General features: G+C 38.1%; 1 protein-coding gene and 1 pseudogene across 1 annotated transcript in view; one reads left to right on the top strand and one right to left on the bottom strand.

The window, feature by feature from the left end:
- RBFOX1 (RNA binding fox-1 homolog 1) overlaps positions 1-21,362 on the bottom strand; it is a 1,495,983-nt gene that overhangs the window by 1,258,782 nt on the left and 215,839 nt on the right. The gene's annotated exons all lie outside the window — the stretch shown is intronic.
- Positions 5,929-6,851, top strand: LOC118975767 (calponin-2-like; annotated as a pseudogene).

Below are 21,362 nucleotides of genomic sequence, written 5' to 3'. Positions count from 1 at the left end.
CATTTCATACAATAACAAAAACTACCTCTCATCACAATCAACACTTTCACTACTAACTGAATACCTAATAGGTAGTAAATCCTTTTTTGTCCATACATGTGAAATTCACTTTAGCCACAGTAAGAAAACTCCTATGTGGTCCTTTCCTTTTCTTTTTTCATTTCTCATATTACTCACATTCAAACTACTGCTGCTTATCATTACAACACATGCTGGTCCTTATTACATATGTGACTAATTATTACTTTCAAATAAGGTGGCAGGATTTGTGAAAAAGTAGTTTCTAAATGCAAGAATCCAAGCTACATTTCCCCCATGAAAAATGCTGTGGTCACAGTTTTTCACATTTCTAAACCTCTTTTCCTCATTTTGCTTAAAAGCATTGGTTATCTCTTATGATGTTGTTTCCTCTCCTGTCCATTCCCCTCTTTAAGCTGTTAAATTTCCATTTCGTTCTCAACTATCAAAGGTATTCAGACCTCCCTGTTCTCTCTTCTCTTTCTACACAGCTTCATAAAATCATTATTCTCTTATTGTGGACTGATTCTTCATATTACTCATTCAATTTTCTCTCTTTACAAATAGCCTCAAAGCCTTACTACATTCAGAAGACATTTACATTATTTTATTCCTTTATATTGCCTGGGGAGGCATTTTTCCTCAGGATGCAACTATCCCTATCTTTCCATTTTATAATTCTTATTCATTGCATGTTCTTGTACTAGAGAATTCTATGTTTTGACTCAAAATTAGCATTGCTTGTGGATGAAACAGATGCTGGACAATGCTGGACATGCTAGAAGATGGAAAGATGCTCAATTAAAATGGCACGAAAGAGTAGCATTTTAGCAATTGCCAGTGAACAGCTATAGTTCTGTAACATAGGCATTAGCAGGCTCGTGAATGTCTTTCTTCATCCCACTGCTGTGATTAAAATGGGAGCTGATTAGGATGGTGCCAGCTAGCATCCAAGTTAAAATGAGTGACTTCCTCACTTCCTGTTGATTATGCAAAAGGTACACTGGTGGGATTTTATTCTTTGCAGCACCAATCAGAGGTAGAAGACTTACTTACTCCATCAATCTATATCTACCCTTTCCAACAAATCAATGAAATAATATCTCTGTGACATCTGCAAAGAAAAATTCTATTGTTCAGAAATTGCTCAACAGTATAATCTGAAGTAAAGATCATTCTCATTATTAAACAGATCAGTGCATTTCTTTATTATTCTAAAAATAATGTGCAAAAATAAAGGGCACAGTTGGTAAAAATGATAAAAGCTAATTCTGTTCAAAGTCTGGACCTACATGTAATGACTACTTACCTTTTCATGCTGCAGGAAGCTAAAGATATTGCTTCTATACCCTCCTGGGGGTGACAGAGTACTGAGAAGAATTAACTTAAAAACAAATGTCCAAGAATCATTGATGGTCCCAATAGACCTTAAAGCACCAGTACTACAATTCAGCCATTCCGAGAGAGACTACCAAAAGCATGTTTTTAAATTTACCATAGCACACAGGCATATAGAGAATTTCTGCCAGGGTCTGATTATGGACCCAAGAGTTTGATTCAGCTATTGAAGTGGTGAGAACAGGCAGTGGACAGAGTGCTTAGTAGCATAAGCTTGAAGTCAGAGTTCCTAGGTTCAAATCCCAGCTTTTCTTTTTCCTAGGAATGCATCTTCAAAACAGTTCTCTTACCTCACTGGTTTTTAATTTTTCTAGTCTACAAAATAGAAATAATAAAAAACTATAACAGTTCCTACTAAAGGATTTTCCTATGAATGGGAATGGAATAATATATGGACAGTAGTAAGTGTGTTACACGCTCAAAACTCCTGCTGCTGAGCATGTCAGTGGGTTGGCAACATCTGATCACTGGGAGTTCAGTAGAAATTCAGAATCTCAGGATCCAACCTAGATATGCTGAACCAGAGTCTGCATTTAAACATCATCTCCTAGCCCAGTGCAGCTTAAGAAACACTGCTAGAAATACATTTGTATATCATTCTAATAAGCATTGTTGACCACAAACATTTTCTCCGTGAATTTTAACAACTTAGAGATATTTTAAGGAGTATAATTTTCTCATCTGTACACTAAATCAAAGCATTCACATCTCATCTGGGTCCTCACACAGTTAAGAATTACATCAAGTCACAAAGCGGAATATGAGTCACTTTAATGTTGTCTCAAATGCCTTAGAGATGCTTGTACAGACACAAAAGTTTAGAGTGTGCAAAATGTGTTAATACTTAGCATCCCCCCTTTTTAGCAAGAAGTTGAGGCTTAATTCTTTAACTTTTTTTATTGTTGTTCAAGTAAAGTTGTCTCCATTTCCTTCCATCACTTCCCTCCACCCCAGCTATCCCCACCTCCCACCCATGATCCTACCCCTCAACACATGTAACCTAAATTGGAAAGCTCACATTAAGATATTAAGTTTTACCAAACTTCCCAAAGATGTTTATAGTGCAGAAACAATAAGTTGATAATTTTAGAGTTTCTTTTTACATCTAAGTAAATATTCTTAAGCTTAGACATTTAGATGATAAGTGAAAAAAATTAACATGCATTTAATATGTGCCTGTGCAGATATGTGCATATACATACATACTATGAACTAGCAACCAGCAAGCCTTTCATTTCATTCTTCTTATTAAACATTTAGTCATTAAGCAAATGTTTATTAAAGGCCAGCTGTATGTCGGGTATTGCACCGTGCGAGCAATGGTGCAAACGATGCTGGATGAGACCCACTGTGAATGCTGTAGTATCTGGTATTGTAGCCATACACCTAGCTCCATGCCTGACACACAGTAGGCACTCAAAATACATCCATTGGCTAATTGAATAAACACCATATTGCCATATACCAATTACAACATATGACTGTTAACATGTTCAATTTCTACTGAAAACACAAGCATAATTTCAAGGCTGAACAGATGGGCAAGAAAGAGAAGGGGAGCAACACCGTGACTGTTTTGGTGGCGCTCACTGGCCTTTTGAAATCTGGAGTAGCCACTTAATTCCCTCAGCCCTCCATTCCCACTGCAGAATGGTAAATTCACTAAGTTCATTCTTAGAGGCTAAATCTTTGTCATTTTATACTCAACCCAGCTCAAAATTTACTGATTTCTGTAGGCACCTGAGTTTGAGATCATTTGACTTAACTTGCCAGTATTTCATTACTGATTCATTCACTCAAATACATCTTGCCAGTAAGGTCTATGACAGACACCATCCTAGGTGCAGAACAAATATTGCCATGAGTGGAAAAGATACAATCCTTGCTCTCACAGGCTTTGAATACTAGTACAGGCAGATAGAGAAGGAACCAGGAAATAAACAATATCATTTAGGGGGACCAAGTCCTTCCGAGTCCAGCCTTCCTTTATCAAAGCCTATTGGATGGGATGCATTGGGAGATACCCACCACCAAGGTATACGCCACAAGATGAAGACTGCTACTCAGGTAAGCCTGTGCAGTATCTAGGGAGTTGCCTTTCCTCCTTTGGAGTAGCCTCAGATGATTACAGATTATTCTCTAGCCCAGTGGGCAAATGAGAGAAACTCTAATAGAAATTACCTAACACCAAAGAAATTCTTTCAGAGTCCATGCAGGGCTTCCTAAGGATTTTATTGCTATCTCCCAGAACTCAAACACATACGTTTACTATACTCATAGTTAGAATGCCAGCTCTGAGAACACCATGTTCTAAGTGTAGTCAATATATTATGTGGAATCCCTACTACAACCATGAAAGACAGGTGGTGGCATCTTCCATTTATTAAGGAGAAACCAGGCAACCAGGATTCACACCAAGGTCAGTCCTTTCAAAAGTTCTCACACATCCAAGTCAAGACTTACAAACTTTCCAAAATATTGACATTGGGGATGTGTCTTTAATGATACACTTTAAGACACAAGGAGACTTGGCCCTCAGAGTCCATCAGAGAGGACAGGAAAACAGTGGTGGAAGTTGAAAATAGACACCATAACTGCGACATCCGCCGAGTCCTCCTGCTGAGACTCAGGCTCTCTTGAATTATTCAGAGTGTTGCTTTGTAACATATTTCGGCATTTCCCCTGGAGAGAAGGCCATATGTGAACATTTATTATCAGGTCCAAGACAGTGTATAATTAATATTTTGATGCAGTACCTCCACCTGCCTTTATGTTTACTCTCACAATATTAGTTTGGTTTGAAATAAATAATGCTTGGCTAACTGTGTGTTATCCCACTTTCAGACAAGAAGCCTCAATTTATTTAATTATGTGACTGGTGATTTATTGTTGCATTCCTACTTGGGTTACATGTTGTGTTAATGGGCCATCAATGTAAATAAGGTAGTGCTTGGTAAAACCCAATGCCTCCAATGCTACTAGAGCTTTCACAAAGAGGAGAGCGAAGGAGTGGAATCTGCCTAGAAGCCAAGTGTCCTCTGATGTCTCTAATAGACTCCGCTCTCCTTTCCTGACCATGGAGACTACAGAAAAATCAAAGATTGATGGGTTAGTACTGGAGATGAGACAAGCAGGGAGAAGATACCTGCCAAGGTGATGGTCATTTACACCCCTAAACACAAACCTCTCACCACAAGGAAAAGTAGAAGCTATTATGCATTTTAGAATGTGTGAGGTAAAGAACAATGACACATCTTTCCTTGTGCATAGAGTCAGCCCTCAGCGATACCCAAGAGGTGTTTGGGTGGTGAAAACCTTTATTCCTGTATTGCAATGTGGAATTCCAGGGCTCTTGGCTCCTGTGGATTGGGAAATATACTGTCAGTAGGAAGGCTGTACTTACCTCCACCAAAATGAGTGGTCCCTATCCCTTTTACTCAACTCGCATGCACCTCAAATTCATACTTCCAGAAATCGAAACTTTCCATTCTATGGTTCTTTCCCTATTTCTAATATGATGCTTTTGTCATGGTAGCTTTTGCAGAATTTACTTTCTGCTTAATACATTTTATATCTGAAATTCCAAGTCTGAATTCCCCACTTCTGTATCATTGTGTCAGACCCCTCAATATTTTAGCCATTATTTCTAGTTTTCTTTTTCTTTGATTCCCTCTAGTAGCACTGAAACAAAACTGCAATAGTAAAATCAAAATTTCTGAGGTTTCCTTGCCTTTCTCAATGTGAGCCTACTTAACTCTGAATGTTTCTTTTACACCCTTGTTTCTGTAAATTTCCCTTATGCCCTAGGGCTTCATGTGTCAGCCAAGGGAATAACAAACATGCTAGCCATTTGGAAATGCATTTGTTTTTTTCCCCATTTCACATACTGCAGTTAATAAGCCTTTAATAAGAAGAACAATGTGTTCACCATGTATGCATACATAATGTGAAACGGGTCTGGTGCCTCTAAAACACTCAGTATCAATATGACTTTGCTGAATACCAGTGACTGATCAGGGCAAATAATTTCCATTCCCACCAGACCCACCAAGGTCAGGGGCAGTCTTCTCCATGATTTAACAGTTGTTGAGTTTACAAGATGACCTCCCCACCTTTTGGAGTCATGCTGGACTTGTCCTGATTCAAGGAAAACACTAACACCATATTAAAAGCTGTAAAACATTGTTATTGCGGTTTCCTCCTCAGGTATACAGGGGGAAATAGCATTAAATAAATGGGAACATTTCCCTTAACTCTGTAGCACACCTCCTAGTAGTTACTCAAGTCAGCATCTTCAATGTCACATTTCATTTAGGCAGGACAGTATACATGAGGGCCTTATTAGCCTGGTGACTTCCAAATATTGGCAGCTTACCAGCAAACGTCAATGGCATTTACTTTAGGGACAGGTGAGAACTTGTTGAAAGTTGATTTCTGAACTATACCCAGAGCTGTGCTGACGGCAGAGGCCGAGAGTTTGGGGAGTTCTGTCCTGCCTTCCCACCTGCTGGCATGAGCTCCACACAGTTCAACAAGGGGCCCTCATATGGGCTTTAGGCCAAGGTCAAGAACTGGCTCCTGTCCAAATATGACCTCAGACAGAGGCAATACTCCACAGTTGGGCCAAGTGACTCACAGGCCTACCAGTCCCAACTTCCAGAAGGGCCTGAAGAATAGAGTTATCCTGTGTACACTCAAGAATAAGCTGCAGCCAGGCTTGGTCCCCAAGGTCAACAACTCCATGAAAAACTGCCACCAGCTAGAAAATCTTTCCAAATTTATCGAGGTCATAGTGGAGCTACAGTATGAATTCAGTGGACCTGTTCCAGGCCAGTGACTTGTTTGAAAGTGGAAACATGGCATGGGTGCAGGTGTCTCTTCTGGCTCTGGCAGGGAGGACCAAGACAAAGGGGCTGCGGAGTGGCATGGACATGGGCATCAAGTACTCGGAGAAGGAGAAGCACAACTTTGAGGACACTATGATGAAGGTGGGCCAGTGCATCACTGGGCTCCAGATGGACACCAGTAAGTGTGCCAGCCAGTCAGGCATCATGGCATATGACACGAGCAGGCATCTGTATGACCCCAAGAACCATATCCTGCCACTCACGAACCACTCAACCATCAGCCTGAAAACTGGCACCAACAAGTGTGCCAGCCAGGTGGGCACCGCTGCTCCAAGGACCCAGCAGCACACCTATGACACAAAGCTGGGCACCAACAAGTGTGACAACTCCATCTCTCTGCAGGTGAGCTACATGTAGGGCACCAACCAGGATGGCCAGGTCTTTGGCCTGAACTGACACATATAGGACCTCAACTACTGTCCACAAGTCCCAGTGGCCAACAGGGCTCTAGGATCAGCGAATGACTGCTCAAGCCCAGGGAGGGCCCTGAAGTCCCCCCAAAATTACCAAGAGGAGGCAGGCTACTGAGGTTCCCCTTATGGGGTATTTCCCCACATCGTCACTTCATCAGGGATTTTGTTTTTTTCTGTGTTTTCACCTTGTTTTTCTACATGTTCATGTGCTTTCAAGTGAAGGTCTGTGAAAGTCAGATCCAGATGTGCATAGGGTGGGGATCCCTACCAGAGCGCAACCAGGCAACAAATTTCCCAACAGGTTTGGGGCCAAGCTGTAGGGGAAGAAGAGATCTTTGCAGGGAGGAAAACTGGCTCAAATGGCTTCCAGTTGCTTCTGCCCCTTTTCCCTTTTCTCTGATGATAAGTTTGTGATTTCTATACCCACAGAAGTCCCAGGAAGTTTTATAAAAAACAAAAATAATTTTGGGGGCTGGGAATGGTGGAGGGGGATACTGGGAAGTAATCCCCCTGGGAGAGGGCCAGGCCATGGTCCCCATATATTATAGGCATCATGAGGGACTGCATTTCTCTATGAGCCTCTCAGGGGCTCAGAGAGGAAGCTGAGGCCTAGACATCACAATGGAGCTCTGAGTGGAAAAGCCACCCCCCCTTCCACTCTTGTCCCCTCTCCCTCCACAAGCACTGCACAGAAACCCTGGCCAAGAGGCACTCCCTGGGACCAGCCCTACCCAGGAGCCCAGGGACTGAGAGATAATGGGAAGCACCAACTGTGGAGCAAAGGCAATATAAACCTCTTTTTAGGAAAAAGAGAGAGAGAGAGTGATTGGGTGAACTAATTATTTTCAGTGCCATTAGCAAAGCCAAAGAATGAAAAGAAATAAAATTGCGAGAGGAATTATGTTTTCTAGCTGCTAAGTAGATAATATGAATAATGAGGTAAAATGATTACCATCCGCCATTTGAGCACCAATGGCCTACATGTTATGTGAGTCTAATTAATGGCCAATGCTCTTCAGAGAATAACATTGCAAACAAGCACACATAAAGGTCTTTCACTCCACCCATTCCGGGACCACCCATGCCCTTCTAGGACCAACACAAAGACTTGCCTTTCTGCATTGTAGTCATGGACTCGGAAAACCTTTGCTTCCTCTATGCCTCCAAATAAGAAGAGTTTCAAGAGCAAAGTTGGTTTCACATTAGATGAACCAGGAGTGGACAATAAATTTAAAATGCCATTGTAACCCTGGCTGGTGTAGCTTAGTGGATTGAGTGCGGGCCTGCGAACCAAAGGATCACTATTCGATTCCCAGTCAGGGCACATGCCTGGGTTGCAGGCCAGTTCCCAGCAGGGAACACACAAGGGGCAACCATACATTGATATTTCTCTCCCTCTCTCCTTCCCTTCCCCTCTAAAGATAAGTAAATAAAAATTTTTTAAATGTTTTAAACTAAATAAAAATAAAATGCCATTGTAGTTAATTTGGCCATAACTCTGCCACTCACTGTCAAACCACAGTGGACATTTTATACCAGAGATATAAAATTTCTCGTTAGAGGACTTTTTTGTGAAGAAGGAAAGAAGTGTGTGTGTGTGCACATATGTGTGTTCATTGTAGATCCTTCTGCAATGTGTCACTGTGAATCTCTGTCACTCCTAAACTAATGACATGTAGAGACAGTTGGAATAAATGGTACAATACTTAGGCAGTTATTCATCCTTCCTGGTATTAAAATTAACCAACTTTTGGCGGAGTGTTTATTTTCTTCCTGCTCTTGATGCTGGATGTTACCTATGTGTACTATTTGAAGTTCAGACCATGAACCCAAACCCAAAAGATGGACCTCTGATTGTGGATGTTTTCACTTCAACTGCAGAGTGTGCTTGGGAAGAATGGGATAAAATGGAATCAACAGAAAACGTAACATATTCTCTGAAATGTAAAATAGTTGCTAGGAGTGAGGACTTTAGTGTTAGCGAGGTGTTGGGTCAAATCCTGGCCTAGTCACTGCAATAGTGTGACAATGTGCACAAACTTCTCAGTCTCTTGCAGTGTGGATTCTTTAAACTGTGAATGGAAGGTACTTGTACCTACCTTACAGTAAGGTTGTAAAGATGGAATAAATTAGACAATGCGTGCAAAATGCTAATGGAGTATTTGGCACATGGAAAATGCTGAGTAAATGAGTAGGTGTTGTTACTATGCAAAGCTTACTCTCCATGGTTCTGAAGACTTTCAGTTTGTAAGAATCTGAGAGAATGCTTAAATATCCCTTAAGAGAAGGCACAGAGTGAAAGGAGTGGAGAAGGCCCTGAAGCCAGCCGGATGTCAAATTCACTGTTCAGAAAAGGAGTCAGAAATTACCTTGTTAAAATTTCCCCTAGGTTTTTCAATTTTAGATTATACTATGTCCATCTGTCTCTGGGATCAGGCATACTGCTCTATGCACAGTCTGGGACTTTTCCCAAGAACTAGTCAATACTTGTGAATTTAGATAAAGATAGCTTCTTCTAAAATTAAAACTTAGAAGTGACACCTTAAATTCAGGACTTTTACTTCTTGGGATGTGTACATAATATTCTTTTTCTACTCAGAAGCAGGTAATAATGCATGAACAATATATGTTTATTTTGCCTGATAATAAATGCTTAACCATGTCTGTGTCTATGTGCCCAGGATGGCCTAATTTCCTTCCACTGTCTCTCCATTCAAGACAGGGAAGAGGGCTGTCAAAATGCCTGAGTTCAAACCTGGATCATTTCATAGAGCAGCAGTGAGATCTTGGGCAAGTTATTTAATCACTCTCATTTTCATGCTACTCCAATGCTTTCTGTGAGCACTCAGTGAGAAATACCTATAAATCATCAACACTTTTACTGGTACTCAGTGAACACTCAAGGAATTCAACTGCTACTGATTGTAATATTGTTATTTCTATTAGTACCACAAATGCTATTCCTTACCCAATGTTGCCATATTAAATGGTACAAGGGCCCCACTCCATGCCTACTTCTTTAACTGTGAATACTACCCTCTTTTCTAGGCTACAAGTCCTAAAGCAAAGCCCTTCAAGGACCACACCATTGGTGAAGCTGCTTCTCTCCAACACATTCATGGTGATTCACTCAATCAGTCACCTGTTTTATGATTTTATTTATTTATTTATATTAATTCTTTAAGAGAGAGAAAGGAAGGGGGAGGAGGGTGAGACAGAGAGAGAGAGAGAGGAACTTGTTGTTCCACTTATTGATGCACTCATTGGTTGATTCTTGTCTATGCCCTGACCAGGGATCAAACACGTAATCTTGGTTTTCAGGATGACACTGTAACCAAATGAGGTACCTGACTAGAGCCAACACAACATATTACTTAAAAGCCTGGGCTCTGGAGTCATTTTACAGTGTCCTAGCTCTACCACTGCCATGCCGAGTAACGCTGGCCATTATAATAACCTCTCGGAGATTTACTTTCCTCATCTATAAAATGGGATAATAGCAGTGCCTGTTTCATAAAGTTATTATCCAACAATTCAGTTGGATAATAGGTGTAATATGCCTGCCTCAGCATCTGGCACAGAGTCAGCACCTTTGAAGGTTAGCTGTTCAATATGAATGCAATTTATATCTCATTACATGTCCCTCCATATGCTCAATAGAGTTAGCTCGGTGCCTTCTTGTCTTATGGTATGTCGATGGGTTATCAATACACAGATCTGCTTATTGGTAAGAGCCCTCCTCGACAGCCACACTTGTCAAAAAAATTAAAGCAAAAAGAAATATTTGCCTACTTTATACATAAAGGCTTAGGCATGTGGGCTTATTCCTAGGGTTTCCAGTTCAGGAACCACTACAGGTTCAGTGCAGGCAAAGCCCTTCAGTGTGCCTGGGTTACCTGTTGACTGGGATGGACACAGAGACCACTGTCTTTCAACCCTCATTTTCTCCTGCCATGAATTTTGATTATATGATTTTCCTATCTTAATTGCTTCTACAGATACCCCTGCTCATGGGGCCAAATAATATCACAACCACCTTCCTGTTTACATCACCTAAGTACCTGTGCATTTGTGTCCTCCTTTAGATACTGTTGGGATGAGCTACACAACTATGCAAATTCAATGCTTTTAATCTCCCGCCGTAAATCAAACCTTCCCTTCCCTTAATCTGTTTCCCTCTCCACCGCCAACCTTTCCCCAATCTGTCTCCATCTTTCTCCTACTGAAAGTACCAGAAATAAATACTACAGACTAGAAGTGGGTGAGCTGATGGATGCAAAAGAACAGAAAAAAAAAAAAGAGAGAGGAAAAAGGAGAGAGAGAGCTGAGAGGCAGCCCCAGGAGTTGTGAGAAAGGAGGCTGGAAGTAGGCTGTTGTCTCTGCAGTGGAGAGACTGTGGCTGGTCTCACTCAGGCCAGGGAACAGGGAGGTGTCTGCAACACCACCACACCACTGTGGCTGGTCTCACTCAGGCCAGGGAACAGGGAGGTGTCTGCAACACCACCACACCAAAACCCTACCTCTCTGGTCAATGTATTTATTCTGAGTTTTCCCACCACCTCTATTTCAGGATTCATTTTATTCCTCTCTACCACTCTCCAAAAAGGAATTAACCTGTCTTTTCTAAATTTAATCTCATTTTAATCTTTATTTTCCCTCCTCATATTTCTAGCCTGTTTAGGGTAGGTTTGTAGAACATCCTCGGTCCACACTCCTGTTTGCAACACCTTCCAATTTAATACTGTCTACAAATTGCATTAGCATGCAATTTACTCTCTCTTCCAGATCATTTAAAAAAATAGCCTCACCTAGACCAAGCTATTATGAATCTTGCTTCCACTCTCCCCAGATCCCAGCCAAGTGGGAACATTACCATTTATCATTATCTTTTGTTTATAATCTTTCAGCCAGGTTTCATCTAAGCCGGTTAGAACTAATCTTGGTGGGAAAAGAAAATGCAGATAAAAAAAACTGAACCCTGACATCCGGAGCCTCACTCAAGATAAAAAATATAGCCAGGTTAATGGTCAATATTTTGTTTATGTACTACTTCTCTATGATAATCTCCTATATAGCCTCTTTCAGCATTCTTTCTCCAAGGCCAATATGGAGTCAGATTCATTACTTACTGAGAATTTCTGAAGTGCATAAAAGGAATTGAATCTAGTAGTCCCAGTTGTTTAAAACTTCCATGGAATCTTCATTTCCTACAGTATTTTCAAACTCCAATGGAGCAGGATCACTTTCCTATGGAGAAAGCTCTTTACAAATGTCAAAGTCTTATTTATTTGACTTCTGATGCTCAGAAACTCATGGTCTTCAACAAAGTGGAGTGAGTTTTTGCCACCAGCCTTGGCACTTGACGTGTGCTAGTTAATGAAGTTCTATTTACGGCTTTAGTGAGGATAAAATAGCCATTCTGTAGCTAGGTGCCAGATACAGAGATTGATAACAAGACTAATCCTAATATAATTCCCTTAGTAATGGCTAAAAACCACTCAAGTACCTCAATACATCAAGATGTAAATGTTTTATAATACCCATAAACATTCTTGGAACCTAATAGAGTTAATTCCACTAAGATTGAAACAAGTGAGAGGTGGTACAAAAATCAATTTGGCTTCACCTCCAATGATTTATCATCACCACTCCAGGATCAATTAATTTTTCACCAAGAAAATGTCTAATGAAATTTTAGACCTAAGAAATGGCAAAAAAAAAAAAAACCCACCAACTTTGATTCAGACTCAATAATGGGCTAGACATATTTTAACCTTCACAATGATGAGACAAATCTAAATGAAAATTACCAATCATTTAAGATTTAATATCCAGAATAGTTAGTTTATTGAGCTTTGGATACAAACCAAAATAATTCCACCTGCTCTGTTCTAAGCTATTTGCAAGTTTTTACTAATTTTCAATATTTTTGATTACAGAGAAAGGATTATGAGGAGAAAAAAGGACACAGCGTGACTTCTTTACATTCTAAAAATGAAAGTAAAAGAAATTGTGAAGACTCAAGACAGCAAGAGAAAGCACAAAAGAGAATTCATGAATGATGATGAAATGTCACCCTTTCACTACTGGGCCCCATTTAGATTCACCAACCCTGAAACTGAAATGCAGTTTATTAAGGTATGAAGTGATGCATAGATTTATGCTTTACACAATCAAGTTCAACTCTGCGTGGGTTGTGCCTTCATTTTTTGCTGAGCCCTACAATTTTGCTTGTTTGGAAAAAAAGAGTATGGAGAAACTTGCTGGGCAAGGGATGATTCTTAAAGAAAAGGCTTTTAAGGTGAACAGTTACTGTCTGGCACTGGGGCAGGAAATTGGCTCAACAACTCATCCCTGCAAAGAAAGAGGTGATGTGGTCACAAAATACGTGCCAACAAATTTACTGTCCCTCTTTATGGCTTATCCATAAAGTCCCTTCATGCAAAATGGCAAAAACGACATCCCATTTATACAGCATAAAAATTAAGTGACTAATGGGCTGTGTCCAATGAACTCCTACCCACTTACAAAGTAAGAGAACTTCACATTTTAATTCGTTCAGCTCAAGAAGGCAATGGAACATCATCACCTATGCAATGATTACTTGAAATTAAATGTCTAGCCAAGTAAAAATGACCGTGAAAGACTGTGTCATGAGGGTAGCTATTTCTTTGAGGGCTTTACAACACCGCGACTCAATCTGTGCAAATCAAAAGTTTCTAAAATAATTTCAATCAGGGGTTTTCATGTGCCCATCACAGGTCTTGAATCACCACCCCTACTTCCTATACACCACAATGAAGGATATGAGACACAAGAAGTTATGCTCAGCATTCAGAATCCAAGAGTCAGTATGTCTTTCCAGTAGTACATAATAATTGTTTTTTTAAATTATATAATTTATGGCTCATTATAAAACATGAATTATTTTCTTAATCTTTCAGAGTTGAGCTACACATGCAGTAAAGTTCTGTTGAGATCAGATTACTTTGGTTTTAAAAAGTGATAACCCTTGCTCTGGCTGGATTGTTCAGTTGGTTTGAGGAGTCATCCTATACACCAAAAGGTTGCAGGTTTGATTCCCAGTCAGGGCACAAACCTAGGTAGTGGGTTCAATACCCAGTTGGGGCATGTATAGGAGGCAGCCAATCAATATTCTCTCTAACATTGATGTTTCTCTCTTACACTCTCTCTCCCTAAAAATCAGTAAGCACATCCTTGGGTGAGAAATTTTCAAAAAATGACACTTGCCCAGATCTGTTCCCCAATGCTGCTGGAAAAAATAAAACTAATTCAACAAAAGTTTTAACAAATGGTTATTGAACACCTGCCATGTGTCAAACATTGTTCTAAAAACTAAAGATAAAGCATAAAATAAGACGATAATGGCCCTTATCTTTATGGAGTTTCCATTCCAGTAAGAAACAGAGATAATAAGTAGATAAAGGAAATAATTACAGGCTGTATTAAGTGTTAAGACAGGGATGAACAGGATGCTCTGATAAGCAATAACGGACAGAACAGTACTACTTGGAAACTTCATGTGATGTATCTAAATGACCAATTAATGTATAAAGTAAAGTTAAATTCAGCCTTATGAAAGGACAGTCAGTCACCCAACAGATAGTGATTGCCTCATTAGCACATACCCAAAACTAAGAGGATGTGGGAGAACCTATTGTGTGGCATTCCACACATTTGGCATATTTATCTCATGAGATTCTGACCATGGTCCTGAAGACTGCAATATAATTACTCTTTTCTTTTTAATTTATTTCCACTTACTTTTTTGTTCAGTGCATGTGAAAAGGTATTCATTTAATGAGAGGTAAAGTTTTATAGAAAAAATATTTTAAAATTCTCTTATATCCTCCACCAATGATAAAAGACTAACTACATGCAAAATTAAAATACACTATACAATTATAATAATCAAAAGTGTGTGGAACCACCATCCATATGTAATAAAATAGAAGACATAGAAACATGTGATAATTTAGGATATAATAAAGCTACCATCACAAACAAGTTGGATGAATAAGAGAATAAGTTTTGGGGTGTTTTTTTAGTAAATGGGGCTCAGAAAATTATTCAAATATTTATTGGAAATTATTAAAATGCTCCTATATTTCAGTGTCAATTACCTTACCATATTAATTTTCAGCAAAAAGTGTTTTTTTTATTTCTTTCTAATATTTTCTATGCCAATTATGTCTCCTTAGCAAATTGTTCTTTACACAAAAGCACGTATTAGTATAATAATACTACACTAATATAGTAAATAATGTAGAACCATCCTGAGTGCACAACGGAAAAAATGATGGACTTTAGAATCATATGTACCAGATCTGAGTTCCAAGTCTGCTGTATAGAGCATGCTTGAACATATCACTTAACCTTTTTTTCCATTTCAATGTTGTTATATGCAAAAGGAAATTAAGGATGTTAATAATTTTTATCCCTCAGGGCAGTTTCAAGATTCAAATGAGATAAGATGCATGACAAAATTGGAAGAGAAGTAAAGCCCTGCATAAGTATCAGCAGTCATTATTACTGTAAGTATTCAATAAATGTGTTTTGGATGAACAATGTTAACTTTGCAACCCTGAAGCTTGACCAAGATGATCTTATGGAGGTCGGTACATGGACACACTTGGGTTGTGCTCTGATGGGATGAGTGCTCAGGTAGTATCACCACCCTCACTGCAGTGTGCCTGAGCAGGGCACTCTGGGGCAGCAAGGCTGGATATTTCCATTACCCCTCCGCAAACCAGAGGGATATAACACCTCTAGTCTAAGAGCTTTTACAACACAGGGTCTCAAACCATTTTAATGTATACGCCTGCTATGCTGTCCTGCCTATGTGGCTGGCTCCTTCTCATTATTCATGGATTAATTTAAATGTCACCTCTTCAGAAAGGCTTTCTCTGAATATCCTATCTAGCTAATTCCAGTTGTCCTCCATCTGCTCATTCCATTCACAGCACTCACCATTTTTTTATTAACTTGATAAATGTTCTTTTTTAGTTAAGCATTTTATTCTGACATAATTGTAGATTCACATGCAGTGTAAAAAGTAGTGCAGAGAGGCCCTGTGTGCCCTTTACCTGCTTTCCTCCCAGTGGGGTGAGTTGTGAAATCATAGTACAATGTCAGGATTTTGTAGTATTGCAATATTAGTGCAGTCAGGATAAAGAATATTTCCAGAGATACTAGGATTCCTCATGCCACCGTTTCTTTTTTCCCCCTTTCATTGAATGTATTAGAGTGACAGTGGTTAACAAAATTATACAGGTTTCAGGGGCTCAACTCCACCACACATCATCTGTACACTGTATTGTATGTTCACCACCCCAAGTCAAGTCTCGTCCCATCACCATTTATCCCCCCCTTTACCCTACTCTACACCCCTGCACCCCTTCCACCCCATAGCAGTCATCACACATGCCCATGGGTTTTTTTCTTTTTTTTTCCTTTTTGCTTAATCCCTCCACACTCCCAACAGCTGTCAGCCTGTTCTCTCTATCTACGAGTCTGTCTCTATTTTGCTTGTTAGTTCATTTTATTCATTAGATTCTACATATGAGGGAAATTATGTGGTATTTGTTTTTCTGTGACTGGCTTATTTCACTTAGCCTAATGTTCTCCCGGTTCATCCATGCCACTCTTTCATAATTAGAACCACTTCCCTCCCTCTTCCACTTAATCCCTAGCAATGAATAATCTGTTCTTCATTTCTGTAATTTTGAAATTTTAAGATTTTAATATAAATTGCATCACACATTATGTACCTTTGGGGATTGGATTTTTTTTTTGGTTTAGCATAATTCTCTGGAGAATCATCCAGGTTGTTGCATATGTACGTAGTTACTTTTTATTGCTGAGTAGAATTTTATGATATGGATGTATGGCTAGTGTGTAAACATTCACCCACTGAAACATATCTGATTATTCCAAGTTTCTGGCTATTAAGAAAACAGATGCTATAAAAATTCATGTACGGGCTTTTGGTGAACTTGAATTTTAATATCTTTTGGATAAATACCTAAAAGGATCATCATTAGGTTATATGATAGTGGCATGTTTAGATTTTAAAAAAACTAAAATTATTTCCTAAAGTGGGTATACTATCATGCAATGTGTGAGTAATCCAAATTCTCCATGTTCTTGCCAGTTTTAGTGTTCAGTAATTTTTTATTTCATCCATTCTGATAGATGCATGCTGATATCATATTGCAGTTTAATCCACATTTCCCTAATGGTTAATGACATTGAAAAATCTTTTAATGTGCTTACTTGATATCTACATCTTCTCTCCAGTAAAATGTCTCTTCATGTCTTGTTTCACTTTCCCACTGGACTGCTTGATGTTTTTTTGTTGAGTTTTGAGAGTTCTTTTTATGTTTTAAAACTGGCCCTTTGCCAAAGTTTTCTCCAAGTGTATAGTTTGTCTTTTCATCCTCTTAGAAGGGTGTTTTGCAGAGAAAAAAAAGATTTTTTATATTGAAATCTATTTTCTTTTTTTATGTATCATCTTTTGGTATCAATTCTAAGAACTCTTTGACCAGCTCAAAGAGTTAGTCAAAATATCCAAGATTTTATACTCTTTTTTCCTAAAAAGTGTATAGTTTTATATTTTACATTGAAGTTCAGAATCCATTTTGAGTAAATTTCTGTATAAAATGTGAAATTTAGGTTAAGAATGTCCAATTGCATTCTGAATTACTCCAAGAATATCATTACACTAAAATAATATCATTCCTCAATTGAATTTCTTTTGCCTTTGTCAAAAATCAGTTGGGTGTATTTATGAAGACCCATTTCTGGGTCTTATATTTTGTTTTATTGACCTGTGTGTCTAAACTTCTGCCGATAACACATTCTTGATTGCTGTAGCTAAATAAATAAGTCTTGAAATCAGGTAGACTCATTTGTCCCACTTTATACTTGTTCAGCTACTTCAATTTCATTGCTTTTCCAGAAGCCTTTGAAAATAATCTTACCTATCTCTATAGAAACTCTTACTGAGGTTTGACAAGCATGGCATTAAACCTGTTTGTCAACTTAGAAAAAAATATCATCTTCACTATGTAGGATCTTCCAATACATGAACACAGTAAGTCTCTGATTTAAAAAAATTATTATTATCAACACTTTGTAGCTTGGACCATTTAAGTTGTACACATTTTATAAATTTGTATTTACTAATTTTTTAATCTTTTTTAATGGTATTATACTTTTAATTTCCATGTTTACAGGATAACTGCAGAATTTTTTGTAGATGCTCTTTATCAAATTGAGTAAGATTCCTTCTATGCCTATTTTTCAGATAGTTTTTTTTCTTTGTCGTGATGGGTGTTGAACTTTATCAAATATATTTTTACACTGATTTGTATCATCAAGTAATTTTCTTCTTCAGCCTGTGGATAAGGTTGATTACATTGATTTAATTGTGAATATTGAATAAGTCTTGTATCCCTGGGATAAATACTACTTAGTCAAAGTATATAATTCTTTTTATATATTGCTGAATTATACTTTCTAATATTTTGATACAGACAAAAATACATTTTTACCTGTGGTCATAGGAATTTCAGTCTAGTTTCATTTTGGGTGTGTTTGTGCTGGTTTTGCCTGGTTTTCTAAGCAAAGTAATACTAGCTTCATAAAATGAACTAGGAAATGTTCCCTTCTCTTCTGTTTTCTGGGAGAAATTGCATATAATTATTGTTAATTCTTCTTCAAATACTTGGTATAATTCTCTGATGAAGACTTCTAGGTCTGGAGATTTCTTTGTGGGGGTTAAACTAGAAATTTGAATTATTTGGTAGTTGCAAGGCCATTCAAATGATCTATTTCAATTATGGCAGTTTATGTTTTACAAGGAAGAGGTTATGCAGGCAAGTTGTCAAATGTATGTGTGGAGAGTTATTATTATCTTCCTGACATCTGCAAGGTCTGTAGTTACAGTCTTTGTTCATTCTTAATATTGATGATTTGTGTCCTGTCTTTTTCCCTCGTCAATCTTTCTAGAGGTTTGTCAATTTTATTGATCTTTTTCAAAGAGTCAGCTTTTCCTTTCATTGATTTTTCTCTGTTGTTTTACTGGTTTCAATTTAATTGATTTTAGCTCTTATTTTTATTGCTTCCTTATTTGCTATCGGTTAATTTTGCCATTCTTTTCCTAGGTTTTTACAGCAGGAGCTTACATTATCGATTTGAGGATTATCCTCCCTTCTAATGTATTCATTTATTGCTATAAATTTCACTCTCCGCACTACTTTAGCTCTGTCCCACAAATTTTCATGTTGTATTTTTTATTTTCATTCACTTCAATGTAATTATTTCCCTTGAGACTTCTTTTTTAACCCGTGCAATTTTTAGAAGAGTGTTGTTTAGTTTACAAATGTTTGGAGATTTTCCTGTTATCTTTCTGTTTTTGATCCTACATTGATTTTATGTGGTCAAAGACCACACTCCATATGATTTTGATTATTTTTAATTTGTTGAACTTTTTTTCATGATATGATCTGTCTTGTTATATGTTGATGGACACTTCAACAGAACATAATCTGCTGTTGGTGGGTAGAATATTCTACAATACTGAGTAGATATTGTTCATTGATTGTGGCTGACTTCTTTTTATCCCTTTTTCAGTCTAGTTTTCCTATTAATTGCTAGAAGATTGGTGTTTAAGTCCTCAACTTTTTTATAAATTATTTTATCATTGTTCAATTACAGTTGTCTGCATTTACCCCCCACTACTCCCCCCAACCCTAACCATCCCCACCCCCCTCCCCTGCTTTCACACCCCCTTTGATTCTGTCCATGTGTCCTTTATAGTTGTTCCTGAAAACACTTCCCCCCTCCCCCCCCATTACTCCTTCCCACCTCCCCTCTGGTTACTGTCAGATTGTTCTTAATTTCAATGTCTCTGGTTATATTTTGCTTCCTTATTTGTTTTGTTGGTTAGATTCCAGTTAAAGGTGAGATCATATGGTATTTGTTTTTTACTGCCTGGCTTATTTCACTTAGCATAATGCTCTCCAGTTCCATCCATACTGTTGCAAAGGGTAGGCGCTCCTTCTTTCTCTCTGCTGCATAGTATTCCATTGTGTAAATGTACCAAAGTTTCTTAATCCACTTATTTACTGATGGGCACTTAGGTTGCTTCCAGCACTTGGCTATTGTAAATTGTGCTGCTATGAACAGTGGGGTGCATAGGTTCTTTTGGATTGGTGTTTCAGGGTTCTTAGGATATAATCCCAGCAGTGGAATTGCCAGGTCAAAAGGCAGTTCCATTTTTAGTTTTCTGAGGAAATTTTATACTGTTTTCCATAGTGGTTGTACCAGTCTGCATTCCCACCAACAGTGCACTAGGGTTTCCTTTTCTCCACATCCTTTCCAACACTTGTTTGTTGCTCTGTTTGTGATGGTTATTCTGATTGGTGTGAAGCGGTATCTCATTGTATTTTTAATTTGCATCTCTCTGATGGCTAGCAATGCTGAACATTTTTTCATATGTCTCTGGGCCCTCTTTATGTTCTCCTTAGAGAAGTGTCTGTTCAAGTCTTTTGCCCATTTTTTTTAATTGGGTTGTTTGTTTTCCTGGAATGGAGCCATGTGAGTTTATTATATATTTTGGAGATCAAACCCTTGTCTGTGGTATTATTGGCAAATATATTTTCCCATATAGTTGGTTTTCTTTTCATTTTAATGCTATTTTCTTTAGCCATGCAGAAGCTTTTTAATTTGATGAGGTCCCAATTGTTTATTCCTTCCTTTATGTCCCTTGCTATAGGGGACATATCAGTGAAAATATTGCTGCATGGAATATCCGAGATTTTCCTGCATATGTTTCCTCTAGGTAAATCCCCAACTTTGTCAATTTTCTTATCTCACCTTTTATTTCTATAATTTTTTTGCTTCACATATTTTGCAGCTTGGTTGTTTAACACATGCACATTTAGGATTGTTACATTCCTTGTTAAACTGACACTTTCATATTTTATAATATATTGATTATATTTATAATATTCTATGTGTGTGTCTCTCTTCTCTCCCTGATAATCTTCTTTGTTCTTAAATCTACTTTATCTAATATTAATATAGCTCTCCTACTTTTCTTTGATTTCTGTTTGGATGATATCTCTTTTTCCATCCTCATATATTTTTCTTTCTTTTTAATCCTCACATGAGAACATGCTTATTGATTTTAGAGAGAGGGGAAGGGAGGGAGAGAGAGAGGGAAAGCACCATCAGTGTGACAGAGAAACATCTATTGGCTGCCTTTCATATGCACCCTGACTGGGGACTGAACCAGCAACTGAGGCATGTGCCCTAATCAGGAATAGAACCCATGATCTTTCAGTTTGCAAAATAACATTCCAACCAACTGAGCCACACCAGCCAGGGCCATCTTTATATTTTCAATCTACCTATATAGTTAAGTTTGAAAGTTGTTTCTTCTAGACAGTGTAGAGTTAAGTCATAAAGTAAAATTTTGAAAACAACTAGAGAAAAAAATTACTGGCATTTACTCTTATTTTTATAATTCTTTCTGGTATTCAAAGTTCCTTCTTTTATTATTTCCTTTCTTTTTAGAAAACTTTCTTTGACAATATCT

This window comes from Sturnira hondurensis, unplaced genomic scaffold (assembly GCF_014824575.4).
Source record: "Sturnira hondurensis isolate 20B ecotype Veracruz unplaced genomic scaffold, ASM1482457v3 Scaffold0020579, whole genome shotgun sequence".
Taxonomy (NCBI): domain Eukaryota; kingdom Metazoa; phylum Chordata; class Mammalia; order Chiroptera; family Phyllostomidae; genus Sturnira; species Sturnira hondurensis.
This window is presented reverse-complemented; position numbering and strand designations above follow the sequence as displayed.